Here is a 7,178-nt window from a genome sequence, read left to right on the forward strand (position 1 = left end):
CCTTCTGGCTTTTGTTTCAATTATTTTGGAGGGGGCCACAAGGCATTTCCCCTTCCAGGTCCACTTAATGTCAGAGTGGTTTTTGTGGAATGGATTGTCTTGACTAATGCTGTCAGTTTCCTGGCCTGTAGGCCAGAGAGAGAAGACTGCTCTTGGGACATATTTTGTCTGTGTCTATTGGTTTCCTAAGCTGTTTGAATCTTCATTTCAAGGGAAAGATGAAGCTGACAGGAAATTCAGGGAAGTCAACAGTGTTGTGAGTTCTCTTGCTGGTCTATCTTTCCCCACCTGCTGGTGTCTTCTTATGTTTGTCTTAGTTGTACATAGAGGAGAGAAAATGGAAAAGAATGCTACTCTATATTTTCAGAGTTTGAAATACCTAATCTAGAGATGTACAAGATAAGAACAGTTATCTCCAGAGGAATGATGTCATTAAGCGGCCTCTAGATACAGAGCAAAGAGCAAAAAGGGAAAATGGCATCTTATCCTTATTATGAAAAAATTACCTGGAAGAATCCTATGATCATGACTTAGTAAATAATTCCCTGAATCAGAAAACATTCATGTTGATAATATGAAAAAGTTTGAACATTTTTCTTACTTTAAGATTTGTTTTTATTTATGTGTGTTGTGTATACATATTTGTGTGCAGATGCCTACAGAGGCCAGAAGAGAGAATGGGATCTTTTGGAACTGAGGGTTACAGGTGAACCATTTTGTGGGTGCTGCGAACTCAGCTTCGGTCCTCTAGAAGAGCAGCAAGTATTCTTAACCACTGAACCATCTCTCTAGCCTTTGACATTATGCATTTCAAGACAACTTTTGTTAAGTGCCTCTTGTTCTAGTGCTGAGATATAGCAGGGTAGAGACAAGAGCCTGGCCCTAATTACCTTTTTTTTTTTTTGACTCAGTTGACTTGGCAACTGATTGAAGTTGTAAGTTTTCTATTACCCAGGACCAAGTCCTTGCATTCATTTTTCAGGATTTGTCTCAGTTTGGTGTCTTTGTTTATCTTAGGCTAGGCATTAAAGCCGTAGGTGCTGACAGGAGGAGCTTGGATTACTGGGAAAAGTGGTGTTCAAAAGCAGTAGAATGATGTCATCATGTAGGTGTCATTGCATAGTTGCAGACCAGATAATGATGCAGTAGGCCCTCCTTCCCTCTCTTTCTCCCTCCTTCATTCATATATTCCATTTTTCCTTCTACTGACTTTCTCCTCCCCTTTCTTTCCCTCCACCCCTTCTCTGTCATTTCTACCTTTCTCTTTCCTTCTTTCTGCCTTTAAGTTTGAGTTGTAGACAGACCACTTTTCTAATTTTTACCTTCCAATTTGTATATATTTTACGTCAATACTTAGTGAATGCATATGTACAGAATACATTCATGTATTGATATAGTAATGCCAAGTATTTCCTATGTTTGGGTTCACTAAAGGATGGCCACACTGGCCATTACATGTGCAGCTTGAAGAATTGAAATGCTTTTTTTGCTTTGTTTTGTTTCTTTTGAGACAGGGTCTCTCTCTATATAGAGCTGCTTGTCTTGTAATTTACTGTGTCGACCAGGCTGACCTTGAACCCACAGAGATCTGCCTGCTTCTGCCTCTTGAGTGCACCAACACCTAGATAGAACTAGAATGTTTTAATGTTGTGCTGGATTGAAATGCCTGTGCTGAAATCTATGTGCTGGAGAGCCATAGATCCCTATCCATTCTAGCTTTCATTTTAACTCACATTAACAGTTTCTTTGTGTGATTTTAACACATTTATGATGCTTTGGCCTTGAAAAATTTCCCACTTTGTCTCCATACCCAGTACCTACATCATAATTGACCTCATAATTTACTTTCATGAACTATTGCTCTTCAGGGCAGCCTAACATGCCTCACTAAACATATCTGTAGTCTGAAAACCCTTTTTCCTTGGCAGAAAAAATTGTAAAAGGAAAGGCAAAGTAAACTTGAAATTCAAAACTTTGCCTTAATTAAAATTAATTTTATGGACATGCATATGAAGGGTGCACTAATAGTCTGGGAAAGTCCAGAGGCTCAAAAGGAAATATTACTAGCATTCCTTAGATTAGTAATAGCAACAAACCAATATTGTTCAAATTATAGTTTTGAAAGATTAACACAATGCAGTTAATAAGGCCTGAAAGTCAGTAGCAGGCAGATGAGAACTTGGGGTAAAGTGATTTATTTGCAAGGTAGGAAACTGATTTTCTATGTTTTGGTTATATTTAAAACACCTGGTGCCACTTGCTGCACATGAAAATTTAATGATGAAAATCTTGAGGGTATAAGCCTGATCGTGCCATCTTTTTAGTAGGTAGCAAGCTTCCTTGTTGGTCCCAGAGAGCAATGAACGAGGTATTTTATTACAATGGGGGTTCATGGTCCTAATCAAAGGTCACTGGTTGCCTCTTAGTTCTTCAGTTTTGGATTTGTCTGTTTGATCAGGGGCAGCAATGAAATGATGGCAAGGAAGACTGTACTAGGCTGTGTCTGTTGGAACTTGAAAGTCTTGGGAGCCAGGTTACTGACAGCATGTGAACCCTGAAGAAAGTACAAGCTGTGTAATGTCTTAAAGAAACTTCCAAGCTGCGTCTTCCTTTTGTGTCCTTTGAAAGAGTCTCAGTACTAAGGTGTGTGTGAGAAGGTGTTTTATTGATTAAAGGAGCTCTCTCCTCTCGCAAACATGCATGGAGACAGTGTTCCTATTACTTCCCTCTCAGTGCCTGCTTTTACACAGAAGTTCATTAACATGTGGATATGCAGTGATTGAAGTCAGACCGCTTTTCACAGTGGAGCTGTCTTGATATAATGAGCTCCTCTTTAATGTTCAAAAATTGTTGTTACTTTCTAAAAGGAGTTGTTTGTGAATTTCATTAAATTTAATCTCCTCTTCAAACAATTTAAGCATTGTTCAGTTTACTACAATTAAAATGCTTTCTGATGCTAAAAAAGCCACTTTTTACAGATGTATCACAAATGCAAGCACTGTGAGAAGGCTTTGTTCTTCACTCTGAAAGAAAGACTGCTATTTAGCTGAGAACTCTTGGTGTTAAATCAGGAGAGGCACACATTGCTAAGGGCTGGTTTGCTCACAGGGTTAGCTTTCACAAAGCCTTCGTTCCTTTAGTCCTGGGACTTAAATCTTTGTATAATCACAGCTGAAATGCAAGGGCCTTGCCTTCTCAGTTGACCAGAGTGTGGCCCTTCACCCTTAGGTGGTTGGAAATCTGGAGATTCTGCTGTGGACAAAAATTCTCAAAGGGACATGAGAGAAATTCCTAGCAGCAGAGCACTGCTTACAGTCCCTAGTGAACAACTTCATTAAAGAAACTGATCCTTTCTTCTCAGTAGGATTTGAAAGGCATGAGAGCAGTTCCCGAATCTCTTGAAGATAGGTTAAAGAGGCAGGATGTCTTTCTGGAGAGTGTTGAGCAGACAAAAGATCAAAACATTTTCATGTGCTAGAAAACAACTTTTCCAGTTAAATCCTAGGACAGTTGGTTATTTTGCTAGCAAAGGTAGATTATAGAGCTTTCTGTGCTGTAACACACCACCTGGGGATGTCTTCTAGATGCTTCTTCTCGCTTCAGTTCCCAAGGTCATTAACTTCTTCCCTAGGCATCTGGTGAAGTGAAGAGGAATCACATGCTCTTGATAATTGGAAAACTGTGTTAAAAATATTTAAGATGTTGGCTGATTTTTGAAATTGTGTTTTGAGTTGTTAAGGGCAGAGCCAGCATGTGAAATGTACAGGGGTCTTTAGTTGATGGAGCTCATCTTATCACCAGGCTGGCCTTTGTAAGTCATTGTGATGTAGCTCTGTAACAAAAGGGCTGTTGGGTCTCTTTGTTACCTCAAGTACAATGATGATACTTTGGTCTGAAAAAGGAGAAATCCTTGTGCTACATGAGACAGGAAAGACTTTCATGGCCTTGTAAGAGCTAACTATGATAACATTACTGATATTTTTGTTTATAACTAATAAATAGGGCAGTTGCCAATATTATAGTTTGGAATCATAAAGGTAATATTTCAGGTGGCAACTAAGAATATTTGTGTTAGTCACTTAAAAAATTATATTATAAGCAAAGTAATTACAGAATGATGAAGGGATGGAATTTTGTTTAGATTAACTTCCATATGGAGATTTCCAGCTTCACAATAGAAATTGTTAATGTAGAACTAGCAAGAACATTTTAGGGGTGGTATATAGTTGAGAAGGGATTTGGATGTAAATGGGTTTACTGGACACCTTTAATGAGAAATATACAGGGGAGAATTTAGGTTATAATGTAGGCAGAAAATGTTATAGAGTTAAAATGGAGTGGAGTAAGGTTAAAAAGTCTGTCACAGGCAGTTCATATGCTGCATTGAAAAATCCCTGCCCTACTTGGCCTGTTCTCATACTTCACGTGGGCATACATAAACAAATTATGTTCAGGGCACTTTGACATCTTCAGTAACACTTTCCAATATATAAGGGAAGATGGAATGGAGACTTGAAATTTTAGTTAAAAGTTAAATGTTTACAAGTTCTGATAAGGCATTAACTATGGCTAAAGAGAAGCACCCCATTTGGAACAGATTTGACACTGAAAATGGAAAATCAAATGTTGCAGTCAAGTCAGTGTGTGTAAAAATAATGAACAACCAGAGATTAGAACCAGGAAATGTTGTTGTGAATCTATGTACCATCATCTCAGCAGTCTTAACTGAGACCTACAGATTATTCTATTATTGGCCCACAAGATCACATCTGTGTGCTTTCTATATTTTAGCAATTAAATTTCCACGTTTTTTAAAAATTAAAAATAAAGTCGAAGAACAATTAAGTGTTACCACCAATGTATTTAAAAGTAAATTTATGACTAGAATATGTTATCTGCTGAAAGCAAAACCATCTTACATGGCCTCATACTGGGTACTTTATCAGAGTGGATCATTAAATAATTTACAAAGAGAAGGTTGTAGAGACCTGTATAGGTTAAAAATATTTGTTTTTAAGGTCAATTCTTTGTGTAATCCTGTGACTGTATTCAAATAATTCCTAGAGAGAAGCATTTAAAGCTGTGCTTTACTTGCTTTTGAGTATTGGGATGACAGACACAGTTGAGATTACAGGCCTGTAATCTCAGCTCTTGGGAGGTGGAAGCAGGAGGGTCAGGAGTTGAAGACCATCCTCAGCTACATCCCAAGTTTGAGTCCAGCCTGGGAAACATGAGACCTTTTCTCAAAGCAGGCGGACAGACAACAAAACAAACAAGATCCAATGGAGTAATTTTGTTTGAGTGAGAGAAAGTGTAAGAATTTAGGTGGCTGGGAGACAATACATGAACTACACACAGTGACAGTTTTCATTTCATTGACAGTGTTAATTTGGGAACCTGTGTATCAGTGGTTTGGTTTTGTTTTCTTCCTCTCTTTTAGGCTATAATGAAAATTTGATAATTATCATAATTATCTGAGTAGTGTTCACAGTTATCCAGACTATTTAGACTGTCACAAAGGCACACATTTCTATATGTTCAGTTAAAGGCCTTTTGTTAGACGCCTGAGGTAAAAGATAATAGAATATAAATGAGAAATGTGATTTTATTGTACATTCTCATTTTGAATCAAATGAAGGAAAGCTTTTATTGCATAAATAATAGAGATGTAGGAAATCCAAAAGTGCTATGTCAGCTTCTCAATCAGCTTATCTAGATCAGAATCTTGGAAAATATTTACATTAAATACATCTGGTTGTAAAATTACTGGAGTGACACTAGGTCATTGGTAAATATGAACATATTCATAATTTTACCTAAGTAGTCAAAGATACATGGTTAAAGCAGTTCTGTTTAATAATATTTTTAATTTTACAGAGAGATTTAGTATTCTAGAAGACAAAAATCTTTGGTAAAAATTTTTATGTGCTTAAAACTTTATATGTAATAATAATGATGACAGTATATTTTATTTGAGACGCACATGCTTAAATTACATATCACACCTGAAAAAAGTGATTTGAAAAAGAAATAATTATAGCTATCTTGGTAGATGATCAGCTAATTAGTGGTAATTTAGATTAAATGCACACACTGAAAGCTGTAATAAGTTTTCATAGCATTGTCAAGTTTTTAAGGTGCAAGTTAAAACATTCTTTTCTTTTAAATTGTTGAATTTTGCTATTAAGGCTATAAATTCCATTTGCTGTTTGTTTGTTTTTTGACTGTTTATTTTTAGTTGTGAATTTTACAAATTGTCCCACTGGCTAGTATGTGATTTAAATGGAGATGGTCTTCATTTTTAAACATTTTAGTGTAAAACACTCATAGGAGTAATCTTGTATATATTTTAGTCAACCAGTGGCCTTATTTTTTTTCACAAATCAAGTGACATTCAATACAGATACGATGACAAGAGAAATCAAAATAGCCACCTATTTATAATTAACCCTCTCCTCGCCATCATTATATCTCTATGTGCAGAACAACTGATTTCTAAAATGAGAACTCAGCTGCTGAGTTTTGGCAGGTACAAAGATTTCTTTTCTCTTCCTCCTCTGCATTTGTATTTCCATTGCATGTAAAGCTTATTGGAAAGTTCAGACTGACCTCTCTCTTGAAAGATTTCATTTTAATTCTAGTAGCTTACAGGAAATGATTATTTTGTGTTTTCTGAAATTGTCAACATTTAGGGTATAGTTAGATTGTTAAGGAAATAAGGACAGTTTTAGGTAATTTGAGGGAAATCACTATCAAGAGTTTGGCCAGATAACATATAATTAACTGTCACAGTTACTGTGTCTTGAGTAAAATCAAACATATACATGTGAAGGCAGGGATGATGCCTTCTTAACTGCTCCAACTCAGTACGCGACATGGGGCCTGGCATATAGCAGACGTTCTGTGGTGATTGAAAGAGAAGGGAAATCAGAAGGGAGGGAAGAGAGGGCACAGTCCTAAGTTCTATGCCATCCTCTTGTGATTTTCATCTAATTGTTGTTCTCCTAGACTGCAAAACATCAGGAGAATCACTCTTACTTTGAGCGCGAGTATAGCAGAAGTTAGAGAAACCTACTTCCAAAGGACTGTAAGCACTTTATCTGCTTTACGCTTTTCTCTGTGTGTATTTTCACTGGTTAGTTCTGGAAACAAGATGGAAGTTACATGTAACATTACAA

This window comes from Psammomys obesus, unplaced genomic scaffold (genome assembly GCF_907164565.1).
Source record: "Psammomys obesus unplaced genomic scaffold, mPsaObe1.curated_primary_1811, whole genome shotgun sequence".
Lineage (NCBI taxonomy): Eukaryota > Metazoa > Chordata > Mammalia > Rodentia > Muridae > Psammomys > Psammomys obesus.